This window comes from Lytechinus variegatus, chromosome 1, assembly GCF_018143015.1.
Source record: "Lytechinus variegatus isolate NC3 chromosome 1, Lvar_3.0, whole genome shotgun sequence".
NCBI classification, from domain to species: domain Eukaryota; kingdom Metazoa; phylum Echinodermata; class Echinoidea; order Temnopleuroida; family Toxopneustidae; genus Lytechinus; species Lytechinus variegatus.
This window is the reverse complement of record NC_054740.1, coordinates 4,624,922-4,639,026: the sequence shown is the minus strand read 5'-3', so window position 1 is coordinate 4,639,026 and position 14,105 is coordinate 4,624,922. Positions and strand designations below refer to the sequence as shown.

Below are 14,105 nucleotides of genomic sequence, written 5' to 3'. Positions count from 1 at the left end.
TTCAGTGAACCCTAATCTCCACACATTGTATTTTCCCATATGTTTGAAGTTATTACTATGTTTCTTCTGCATTCAATTAAATCATTAATTTGGGGGTATTCTTGATCAATTTTGACAAAATCATTTTTGAAGCTTAGAATGTGTCCTTTTCAAACTAAAGAATTACGTTTAATTTCTCGATCAAGGTATTTTCATATTCCCATATCATAACTCCTTAAATCAGACCAATATTTCACCAATTTCATTAAAATAGTGACATTGTTGCGATTAAGGAAATTCAAATTTTCTTGTAATGCTTTAATGTGGCACCTTGCATGGCCAGATTGCCCTCATGTCAATTAGGTTATATTATCAATATCAATTGAATATGTTATCATATTTTCATTTCTATATCATAGATCTTTCTACCTTAAAGCACACACAATCTGAGTCAGTCACTGCAGTATGGTACACGATCATACTGTGATAAACTGGAAGACGTTTTCACACTCCTTGCGTTTAAACGCAACTAAAAACTCAAACGCAAGTTGTGCGATGTTGATTGGTTGAAAATCAAGTTGCGCATGATTTTGAGAGTTGCGATTGGTTGCAACTCTTTCTGCAAGGGGCCCCAGTAGAGACAACAATTGGTGATTTCATGTACGGTGTTAATGTTCGGTGTTGGTGTTGAGAGCATGAAAAGGCTGCTGAACCGAGCCCCAACACCGAGCTGAGCTCAGAGGAGCGATGTCGATCGCGTTATCGATATCCTATGACGTCACGCCTCTGCGCTGCTGATTATCTCAACTTTACGCGAGAAATTCTCGACGACGAAAGTGAAATCGGGAAGAAATTGCAGTAAAATGTTATTGTACAGAATGCACAGGTTAAAATCACTGCAATAATCAGAAAGCATTATTTTTCATTAAAATGTGTAAAACTCTAATGATTTGCGCTAATATTAACTGTAATAGATAATTTTACGGGGCATTATGCAAGATTTCTACCTAAATGAAACAGAAAATCGTGTACAACTCTAGAACGCACACACAGGTCACGGAGTGACCCTGAGTGCAAACAGCTGACTATGTTACAACTTAGGGGTGATACATTTTCACAATAGGGGTGATCAAACTCACTGGAGGGACTTTAATTCACTTATAACAAAGAAATGTGTACTACAGTACTCCTGTTGAATGCTCTGATGAAAATTATATGAGTTTCACATTCATTTGAACGGGAGGACAAGATTATTGTATATATCGAGTGCATTATGCATAAATCATACTACCATTGCGACGCCTGCCCGGCCGATGGTTCAGGCATGACGATCCTGAGTGACGTCACGTCACCGATAGAGACCTCAAATGCCAGGAGAGCCTATTCGACAACCAAATTCATATAAAAAACACGTATTGAAGATAACATCCAATGGGGAAATGGCTTTCATTTTCATGAAATATACACTCCATTCTTCAATAAATCTTTCACCCCGTCGTTAACTGCCCATTCATTCTCGAGCAATGGGGGAATGAATACAGAGTGTCTCAAAGTTTGTGTGAAAAAAGGTGCATTTTCCATAGAACTTCTGCCAAAAAGCAATGCGTAAGGGAAAGATTAGCCCCAAAACACGAATAGATGAGTTAATCAAATGGGATGAATCATAAAAATCAGTGAAATATAGTTTCTCCTGTACTCATTACTGAATACCCCGACTTGATACGATCAATTTTTTCCCCTCTCCATCAACTTTTAAGAAAAAGGGTGCATATTTTCATTTAAATATCATGTGTTATATCGACGGACGCCCGTGCGTACGAGCAGGAGGAAGCCAAATGTCTCGTATTTTTCATTATGTGTTTCTTCGTGTTCGCCTCCTGTTCGTGAACTACAGTTCATCAACTCCAACACCAACACCGAACATGAAATCACGATTTCCCGAATCCCGGGGGTTGGTGTTGGTGAATAGGGAAATTGCACGTAGATCGTCAACACCTGCTGTAATGCTCGGTTGAGCAGACGACATTCAACACCAGAGCTCAACACAAACTGCCGGAAATACGTCATATTTTCCGAGGTCAATCCCAACACCAGCGTGATTTCAAGTACGGTTTTGTAGCTGGTGTTGGTGTTGTCCCAACACCAACACCAGATTTCAACACCGTACTTGAAATCACCCAATGTAAATTATTACCCATAGTGACCTATCAAAACACAAACTATGTGACCAAGTTCGTTGCACTGGAATTGTAGTGTAAAGTAAAGAATGACAGATCAATGTCGTATTTTTTATTCATAAGTATGTCATGTAAGTAGTCATTGGCGGCGGAGCAGAGGATTATCTTTTGTGTTTGGTGGGGGGGGGGGGGACGGCTATTGTTGCGTTCCCCAAAAAACACAAGAGATAATCCTCTGCTCCGCCTCCAATAAAACTTTGCTAGATGAGTGATGTAAAATTCCTAAATAAATGATGGATTGTGGTCTTGAAGTTGAACTGAAAACCTTTGTAAAAATGGCTTTAATTATTTTGTGCAACTAATTCCCGTTCAAATCAACAACCAGTCGCTATCCCTAAGCGATATTCAATATCACACTTTCTCTAAAACCGAATGAAATTTTTAAAAAATGACCGCCCTTACCAACAGATGGTGACAATCAACATGTAGAAAACGTCAAAATGTATAGGTAAAGTGTTTTCGCCCTCTTGATCGAGGGAAACAGGCAAGCTGCTTTATAGGGCACAGGAGAGTAATTCATCTGCGCGCAAAGCATGCCGGACAGGCGTAAGTAAAGATCACGTGACTTTATTGATTAAAATAATTCATTAAAAATAGATCAAATGCTTGTATATGAAAGGACGATAAAGATAATGCTATGTTCATACTCTTTCATAATTAAGGCGTTTGGGGAGGCTAGACTGCATTTTTGTATTTCATTTATGGTTTTTCTGGCAATGAACTGGCCGAAATTATGGTTGGTCTTATTGCAGGCCATTTAACTTTTGATTGAGCTGGGCAAGTTCCTGATTACCATATCAAGTCTTAATGTACTGTTAAATGTGACTAATGTCAGTGAATTAAAGCAAAATCTATCGAGGGATTGATTTTTAATGATTTTTTGATGAGCTGTAATATAACACGTGAGTGAATGGGGGTCTGTAATACTCATGTGTGCCCATAATCAGATAAATTTGTGACTGCAGGATAATGCGTGTTTCCTTTCCATGACATTCTCTGCCAATCACGAAGACTTACAAAAGATAACTAGGGTTAGATCGAGGTTCAAGATCAACTCCCACTATTGCGACAGCCAGGAATTAACGTTAGACTTTACACCTAATGCTATCTCGGTTCCATGCGTTAATCCATGCCACCTTTGCTAGAGTATTTTGGAGATACCAAATTCATTTTGTGTCTGGCCTCGCTTATGTTGGAGAAACTAGTGATTTTTTTTTCGCAACTGCGACGCAGAATGAATTTAAGAATAGAGTCAATGGCAATGAACAGCTAGGAGGTCTTTGTCGAACATTGGTTAAACCGGAAGAGCAGTTTCGTGGTGGAAATTTGTCATTTTTCCAGACAGTGATGCTTTGATTCACCAAATTTCGACAAAGGATGCTTGGTTGTTGATGTTTGTTGTTGTTGTGAAGGGCATTTGCAATATATTTTCTAGGTTCTTGAAAGCGTTCTTTGTGAATACTCCCTATTGTTCCTTACTTTGGCTTGTCAATATAGTACCGCACCAGTGGGACCCTGTTCCCGAGCATAGCGCCCTCACAGTTTGTCACGTTGCAGACCCGTTGAGCCACCAGAAACAACCATGGCTCTCAAGAGTTTACAATTTGAGAATGTCCTCCTATTTTAAAAAAAAAGCATCATGAGGATACATTTTTATCACAGATATTGTTAGGGTTTGGTCCCATCTATCACCATTATGCACATACCCCATACACGTAACATATCATCGGCGTTCATCAGAACCGTTGAACTGAGATTTGTTGTTGAACCGAGATTTCGCCATGAACGGACGTGTCTAAAGTGAGCTCCGCTCCGCTACGTTTTTTTATCACATGGAATATACGCCTAAATTTTCGACTTGGAGAGATGCCTTTTGACTTCTAATTCTGACTGCAAGTTTGAACATATATTCTACATAATACTGCATTTTGTTTGCAAAATGCAGAATTCTTCGAATAGTCGTGACTATAACTTGAGAAAACCTTCCACCCAAAAGGACTCTAGCCGTGGTAATCAACGTGCCAAAACACCTTCGCCAGTTCCCGTAACTGTTTCCAACAAGCCTCCCCAACTCGTGACCAACCAGCCTATAGCCGTACCCCCCGGAGCCATGGCAGCCCATCAAGCTGACCCTCCTACTTCTACTCCCGCTTCAGACCCCTACACGCCTAAGAACCCTAAAAATGACTACTTGCTACTTGAAATGCGGAAAATGTTCACGGATTTCCAGCGTGATATTGATATCAAATCGGATCACGTAATTTCGGATCTTAATGCTGTTAAATCAGACATCAGGATGGTGAAATCCGCTGTACATGACCTTGAAATTTCTTCAGCGGATACTTCAGCGAGAATATCTACCGTAGAAGCGGATAAACTACCTGGTAAAGAACGTTTTATCGCCAAAGTTAGAGCTGATTTCGACGACAAGCTACTGAACCTAGAAATACACCACCGAAAACAAAATTTGTTGTTCTACGGCATCCCCAAACAAACCAATGAGGATATTTACAAGACCACATCTTTTGCATTGGGCAAGTTACTGGAAATTCCCGTTGAGGAGGCAGACCAAATTCAAATCATCAATGCTCATCGTCTACCTACGAAGAGGACCCACAACGGAGCCAGCGGAACCCCGGCCCCCGAAGCTCCTGATCCCATCATAGTCCGTTTTGCAAAGATGTACGACCGGGACCGAATTCTTCGCGCCTTCGAGCAGCCAAGGCAACCCCGGGCTACTGACGGCAACCGTAGGGATGGCGACCGTGTAACCGTCCGAACTGACCTACCCCCATCTATGAAACGCGAGCGTGGTCATCTAGCATCAGTTGCATATAACATTCGCAGAACCAAGCAATTGAAAACCAGGATAAGGATACAAGGAACCAAAGTACTGCTGCAGACTAAAAACCCTAATGCACCTTCTTCACAGTGGTCAACTTGGACTGAGTAGATTTACTTATCACATGCAACATCATGACTGGAATTTTGAATATCATTGGAGACCGTGTCAAATTCAATCCCCATAACTTTGCAAGGACGAATGGAGTAGGCATGATCCATCTTCTATACATTACAGGTATTATATACCCCATCATGTTCTATCCCCATTTGGATAATTGCTAAATAATTAAATATCCCATTTTCATCCATTAAAATAACCCCTTCATGATGAATTGAAACTTAGAGAGATGCCTTTTGACTTCTAATTCTGACTGCAAGTTTGAACATATATTCTACATAATACTACATTTTGTTTGCAAAATGCAGAATTCTTCGAATAGTCGTGACTATAATTTGAATTAAAACCTTCCACCCAAAAGGACGTTAGCCATGGTAATCAACGTGCCAAAACACCTTCGCCAGTTCCCGTAACTGTTTCCAACAAGCCCCCCCAACTCGTGGCCAACCTGCCTACAGCCGTACCCCCCGGAGCCATGGCAGCCCATCAAGCTGACCCTCCTACTTCTACTCCCGCTTCAGACCCCTACACGCCTAAGGACCCTAAAGATGACTACTTGCTACTTGAAATAGGGAAAATGTTCACGGATTTCCAGCGTGATTTTGATATCAAATTGGATCACGTAATTTCGGATCTTAATGCTGTTAAATCAGACATCAGGATGGTGAAATCCGCTGTACATGACTTTGAAATTTCTTCAGCGGATACTTCAGCGAGAATATCTACCGTAGAAGCGGATAAACTACCTGGTAAAGAACGTTTTATCGCCAAAGTTAGAGCTGATTTCGACGACAAGCTACTGAACCTAGAAATACACCACAAAAAAAAACAAAAAAAAAATGTTGTTCTACGGCATCCCCAAACAAACCAATGAGGATATTTACAAGACCACATCGTTTGCATTGGGCAAGTTACTGGAAATTCCCGTTGAGGAGGCAGACCAAATTCAAATCATCAATGCTCATCGTCTACCTACGAAGAGGACCCACAACGGAGCCAGCGGAACCCCGGCCCCCGAAGCTCCTGATCCCATCATAGTCCGTTTTGCAAAGATGTACGACCGGGACCGAATTCTTCGCGCCTTCGAGCAGCCAAGGCAACCCCGGGCTACTGACGGCAACCGTAGGGATGGCGACCGTGTAACCGTCCGAACTGACCTACCCCCATCTATGAAACGCGAGCGTGGTCATCTAGCATCAGTTGCATATAACATTCGCAGAACCAAGCAATTGAAAACCAGGATAAGGATTCAAGGAACCAAAGTACTGCTGCAGACTAAAAACCCTAATGCACCTTCTTCACAGTGGTCAACTTGGACTGAGTAGATTTACTTATCACATGCAACATCATGACTGGAATTTTGAATATCATTGGAGACCGTGTCAAATTCAATCCCCATAACTTTGCAAGGACGAATGGAGTAGGCATGATCCATCTTCTATACATTACAGGTATTATATACCCCATCATGTTCTATCCCCATTTGGATAATTGCTAAATAATTAAATATCCCATTTTCATCCATTAAAATAACCCCTTCATGATGAATTGAAACTTAGAGAGATGCCTTTTGACTTCTAATTCTGACTGCAAGTTTGAACATATATTCTACATAATACTACATTTTGTTTGCAAAATGCAGAATTCTTCGAATAGTCGTGACTATAATTTGAATTAAAACCTTCCACCCAAAAGGACGTTAGCCATGGTAATCAACGTGCCAAAACACCTTCGCCAGTTCCCGTAACTGTTTCCAACAAGCCCCCCCAACTCGTGGCCAACCTGCCTACAGCCGTACCCCCCGGAGCCATGGCAGCCCATCAAGCTGACCCTCCTACTTCTACTCCCGCTTCAGACCCCTACACGCCTAAGGACCCTAAAGATGACTACTTGCTACTTGAAATAGGGAAAATGTTCACGGATTTCCAGCGTGATTTTGATATCAAATTGGATCACGTAATTTCGGATCTTAATGCTGTTAAATCAGACATCAGGATGGTGAATTCCGCTGTACATGACTTTGAAATTTCTTCAGCGGATACTTCAGCGAGAATATCTACCGTAGAAGCGGATAAACTACCTGGTAAAGAACGTTTTATCGCCAAAGTTAGAGCTGATTTCGACGACAAGCTACTGAACCTAGAAATACACCACAAAAAAAAACAAAAAAAAAATGTTGTTCTACGGCATCCCCAAACAAACCAATGAGGATATTTACAAGACCACATCTTTTGCATTGGGCAAGTTACTGGAAATTCCCGTTGAAGAGGCAGACCAAATTCAAATCATCAATGCTCATCGTCTACCTACGAAGAGGACCCACAACGGAGCCAGCGGAACCCCGGCCCCGAAGCTTCTGATCCCATCATAGTCCGTTTTGCATAGATGTACGACCGGGACCGAATTCTTCGCGCCTTCGAGCAGCCAAGGCAACCCCGGGCTACTGACGGCAACCGTAGGGATGGCGACCGTGTAACCGTCCGTACTGACCTACCCCCCATCTATGAAACGCGAGCGTGGTCATCTAGCATCAGTTACATATAACATTTGCAGAACCAAGCAATTGAAAACCAGGATAAGGATTCAAGGAACCAAAGTACTGCTGCAGACTAAAAACCCTAATGCACCTTCTTCACAGTGGTCAACTTGGACTGAGTAGATTTACTTATCACATGCAACATCATGACTATGGTAATTATGAATATCATTGGAGACCGATCACATTCAATCCCCATAACTTTGCAAGGACGAATGGAGTAGGCATGATCCATCTTCTATACAGGTATTATATACCCCATCATGTTCTATCCCCATTTGGATAATTGCTAAATAATTAATTATCCCATTTTCATCCATTAAAATGACCCCCTTCATTATGAATTGAAACTTGAGTAATTATGTAAGCCAAAATTAAAACAAATTTAAACGATTTATATTATCATGATTACTACATGTATGTCTATGTAATACAGTTAATACAACTGCATTTTCTCTCATTATTACTGGATCCTAGATTGTTGGATCCTAGATTGCACAACCCTTTCAAGTAATAATTGATGTCATTTTTCATGCATAATAATTTGAATTTTATGTTTTCTTAAAAGAATAGGCCTACATTATTTCCATTTTACAATTTGACTAGACTTTTGGGCATTGCCCTGAATCACCATAGGTTTTGTTGACTGGTAAATTGAAACAATAACCTCTATTGCTATGATTATAGTACATGTTTAGCTAATCAATAACTGCATTTCTTTATTTTTACTGGATTCTAGATTGTTTGACCCTTTCCAATAATTAATGTCATTTCATTTTACAAATTGTTGGTAATTTTATGTCATCAATGAATACATTATTGCATTTCCCCTTTATATTTAGATTAAGATTTTGTGCTTAGTCCAGAAAGCCATAGTAGGTTACGTAGACTGGTACTTTACAGCTACATGTAAGTAATATTGACTATTGAATGTATGTTTCTCTAGTCATGTCATGCATGCTTCCTTTATTTCAATTTTATTTTTTTCACCAATATCATCCAAATGGTAATGTTATTTAATGGTACAGTAACTGTCGTTTATCATTACAATGCATGACTATCTTGTCTTAATCCTTATTTTTTTTATTTACGACACCTTTTTTTCACCACTATTTGCTATGCTAATCATTTCCTTGTTGGCATCACAAATTATTGAAGTGAATCAAACCAGAATGAAATGAAGCAAATCGAAGCAAAATGACATACAATTATTGTTCTATTTTTTCTTCATCAAAATGAGAGAAAACTATGCTATCACTATTCAGCCGATCATGGATACGATTTTGACTGGTACACTGATTGGACAGGTTTTATGATGGACCTATTCTAATAATGAAATTACTTGTCCTTTTTTTCATCCATTAAGATGAGTATAATGACCTCTTCATTATGAATTGAAACTTGATGTAATCATGTAAGCCAAAATTGAAACAAATTCAAACAATTTATATTGTCATGATTACTACGACTATGTAATACAGTCAATACAACTGCATTTTCTCTCATTATTACTGGATCCTATACTGTTTGACCCTTTCCAGTAATAATTAATGTCATTTTTTTTTTCATGCATAACAATTGGAATTTTATGTTTTCTGAAATGAATACATTATTTCCCTTTTACAATTTGACTATACTTATTGGGCACAGCACTGAAAGCCATAGTAGGTTATGTTGACTGATATATTGAAACAATAACCTCTATTGCTATGATTATAGTGCATGTTTAGCTTGTCAATACAACTGCATTTCTTTATTTTTACTGAATTCTAGTTTCGTTTGACCCTCTCCAATAATTAATGTCATTTCATTTTACAAATTATTGGAATTTTATGTCTTTAATGAATACATTATTGCATTTCCCCTTTTATATTTAGATGAAGATTTTGTGCTTAGTCCAGAAAGCCATAGTAGGTTATGTAGACTGGTAGTTTACAGTTACATGTAAGTAATATTGACTATTTAATGTATGTTCCTCTGGTCATGTCATGCATGCTTCCTTTATTTCAATTTTATTTATTTATCTATTTTCTCTTCAATATCATCCAAATGGTGATGTTGTTTAATGGTACAGTAACTGTTATTACAATGCATGGCTATTTAATTTGTTTTAATCCTTATTTCCTTAATCCTCTTCAATATCATCCAAATGGTGATGTTGTTTAATGGTACAGTAACTGTTATTACAATGCATGGCTATTTAATTTGTTTTAATCCTTATTTTTAATTTATTACAACACCCTTTTATTCATCATTATTTGCTATGCTAATCATATGAAATACAATTATTTTTTTAGTTTTTCTTCATCAAAATGAGAGAAAACTTTGCTATCGCTATTGATTTTTACTTGATAACCGATTGGACAGGTTTTATGATGGAGCTATTCCAATAATGAAATTAAACTTGTCCCATTTTTCATCCATTAAGATGAGAATAATGACCCCTTCATTATGATTTGAAACTTGAGTAATCATGTCAGCCGAAATTGAAACAAATTCTAAAAATTTATGTTGTCATGATTACCATACATGTTTACCTACATGTATAAAACAGTCAATACAACTGCATTTCCTCTCATTATTACAGGATCCTAGATTGTTTGGCTCTTTCCAGTAATGATTGATGCTTTTTTTTTTTTTTTGTCATTTTTCATGCATAATTGCTGGAATTTTGTTTTCTGAAATAAACACATTATTTCCCTATTAGGCATTGCTCTGAAAGCTATAGCAGGTTATGTTGACTGGTAAATTGTAAAACCTCTACTGCTATGATTTCAGTACATGTTTCGCTAGTCAATACAACTGCTTTTCTTTATTCTTACTGGATTCTAGATTGTTTGACCCTTTCCAATAATTAATGTTTTTTTCGTTTTGCAATTCGTTGGAATTTTATGTCTGCTTTAATGAATATATAATTGCATTTCCCCTTTTTATTTTTAGATAAGATTTTGTGCTTAGTCCAGAAAGCCATAGTAGGTTATGTAGACTGATACTTTACAGCTACATGTAAGTAATATTGACGATTTAATGTACTAGTATGTTCCTCTGGCCATGTCATGCATACTTCCTTTATTTCATCAGATTTATTTATTTTTTTTTTCTTCCACCAATATCATCCAAATGGTAATGTTGTTTAATGGTACAGCAACTGCTTATTAATTATTATTATTATTACTATTACAATGCATGGCTATTTTGTTTTAATCTTTATTTTCATTACAACACCCTTTTCTTCATCATTTGCTTCACTAATTATATCCTGTTCGGCATCACAAATTATATATTGGTACCTTAATCTTTTGTCTAACGGACATTATAAAGCACCTTATACCATGCATACATTATTCTCTTTATTAGTTTTGCATTATCTTTTTTTATATACAAATTTACAATAATTCCTCAAATGGATAGGTAATAATGTGCTGGCTTTTGTACACTTTCATACAAGCATGCATTATTCTGAGTAGCTAGTGAATACAACAGCATTTTCTCATTATTACTGGATCCTAAATTGTTTGACCCTTTTCAGTAGGTAATTAGTGCCATTTTTATTGTTTTTTTTATATTTTGTTAATTATCTCCATGAACACTTATTTCATTTTCCCTTTTACGTTTAGATTAGATTTTGTGCATAGCTCTAATAGCCATAGTAAGTTATGGGACTGGTACATGTACATTTAGAGGTAAGCAACATTGACAAATTCATGTATGTTCCTCTGTCATGTCATGCATGCCCTTTTTATTTCATTTTATTTATTTTTTCCACCAATATCATTATCTAAATGGTAACGTTATTTGTAACTGTTATTACTCATTACAATGCTTGATTAAGTTTTTATTATTTTATTTTCTTTTTAATTCTTATCTTATTTCAACACCCTTTTATTGACCATTTCTCGCTATGCTAATCATATCCTGGCTGGTATCACAAATTTTATATTGCTACCTTATTATTTTGTCCTAATTAACATAATGAATTTGTTCACACCATGCTTACATTCTTTTATTTTAGTATTTAGCATCATATTATTGAACGTTCAAATATCATTGCCTCAAACGGATGAATATCTTCATGCATCTATTATTCATCTATCTGTAATATCTAGTGATCTACTCTAGTTATTTACATCAGTTCCTCTTCGTGTGGCCGAAACCTAGCTTGGTATCATTGCATATATTTTTCACCTTCTCTTGAAAGTTGATTCTATCATGCATGCCCTTTTAGTAATTTGAAATCACTGTTTTTGTTTCGTTAATTCTTAATTCTTTTTTTTTCCTCACCTTCATATGCAATACCAATTTTTACCCAATTTAAAAATTAGTTTAAGTCCTGTGTTCAGTAGCTCTTGATCATGCCAAGCATGCTTGCATCATTATTTAACATTCCTTGTTCGCCCTTGCAATAACTACATTACCTAATTAGAGAATAAGTAAATATCTGTGTTTAGTTGTGAGCCCGTGGCCATGCTTGCAAAACATGCTCGCATCACTATTTGTCTGTTCTACTATAGATCTCAGTTGAATAATCGACACCTTGTTTTATTCTATCGTAATGTCCACCCTTTTTTGATATTGGCTTCTAATGACTGGTTTTACCAGAATGGCATTTTTTTCTATTATCTATTTGTGTTTAAACATTTGGGCATGATCCTTCTTTCAATTCGTTCACTGCCAACCTTTTGTTCGCTCTCGCCGCACCTATAAAATAATTACTGAGAATTTGGTGTTTGGTATTCCTGATTGTCAGAATACAAAAAGGACTTGTGCTTAATAATTATATTCACTTATCATGCCTCGCATGCCATATCCCTCACATATTTTAGTATCTTGCAAGATCATAAAAGAGCGCCAAAGATATGCAAATCATTAATTACAAATGTCTTCAGTTTCGATTAATGTCATACTTGACTTCTTTATTCTTGTAACTTTAACAATACCCAATTGTTTGAGAGAAGATCTGTGTCATTAGCTCTTGACCATGTCAAGCATGCTGCCTCATTATTCTATTTTACTATCGATTTCCAATTGAATAATTAACACTTTGTTTAAAAAAAAATGCTTGATTATATAATGTCTGCCCTTTGTAATAACTTCCAATGGCTGGCTTCACCAAATGGCAATCTTCCTTTTATATTATCCATTTGGTGTTTGAACATGTTGACATGACCCCTTCTTTCAATTCGTTAAGTCCTAACTTTTTGTTAGCTCTTGCCACATCTATTAAATAATTACTGAGAATTTGGTGTTCGGTATTCCTGATTGTTTGTCAGAATACAAAAAGAACTTGTGCTTAAACAATTTTGTTCACTTATCATGCCACGCATGCCATTCCTCACATGTTTCAGTATCTTACAACATCATAAAAGAGCGCCAAAGATACGCAAATCATTTACTATAAATGTCTTCAGTTTCGATTAATGCCATGCTTGACTTACTCTTTTATTCTTGTAACATTAACCTGTTAACATTACCCAATTTTATGAGTAAAGATCTGTGCTATTAGCTTTGACCATGTCAAGCATGCTGCCTCATTATTCGTCTATGTTACTATCGATTTCCAATTGAATAATCATCACTTTGTTTAAAAAAATGCTTGATTATGGTAATTGTCTGCCCTTTGTGATAACTTCCAATGGCTGCTTCACCAAATGGCAATCTTCCTTTTATATTATCTATTCGGTATTTGAACATGTCGGACATGACCCCTTCTTTCAATTCGTTAAGTCCTTACCTTTTGTTAGCTCTTGCCATGCACATCTATAAAATAATTACTGAGAATTTGGTGTTTGGTATTCCTGATTGTTTATCAGAATACAAAAAGGACTTGTGCTTAAACAATTATGTTCACTTATCATGCCTCGCATGCCATTCCTCACATGTTTAGTATCTTGCAAGATCATATAAGATCGCCAAAGATAAACAAATCATTTACTACAAATGTCTTCAGTTTCGATTAATGCCATGCTTGACTTACTTTTTTATTCTTGTAACATTAACATTACCCAATTTTATGAGTAAAGATCTTTGTTATTTGCTCTTGACCATGTCAAGCATGCTGCCTCATTATTCGTCTATTATACTATCGTTTTCCAATTGAATAATTAACACTTTGTTTAAAAAAAAATGCTTGATTATATAATGTCTGCCCTTTGAAATAACTTCCAATGGCTGGCTTCACCAAATGGTAATCTTCCTTTTATATTATCTATTCGGTATTTGAACATGTCGGACATGACCCCTTCTTTCAATTCGTTAAGTCCTTACCTTTTGTTAGCTCTTGCCATGCACATCTATAAAATAATTACTGAGAATTTGGTGTTTGGTATTCCTGATTGTTTATCAGAATACAAAAAGGACTTGTGCTTAAACAATTATGTTCACTTATCATGCC

At 36.9% G+C, this 14,105-nt stretch overlaps 1 long non-coding RNA gene across 1 annotated transcript; it reads left to right on the top strand.

Moving 5' to 3' along the window:
- Nucleotides 1–9,443: 9,443 nt before the first annotated feature.
- Nucleotides 9,444–13,165, top strand: LOC121410881. The gene is made up of 3 exons (XR_005969396.1): nt 9,444–9,658; nt 10,655–10,720; nt 11,332–13,165. It is a non-coding gene; the product is annotated as an uncharacterized LOC121410881 (long non-coding RNA).
- Nucleotides 13,166–14,105: the final 940 nt, after the last annotated feature.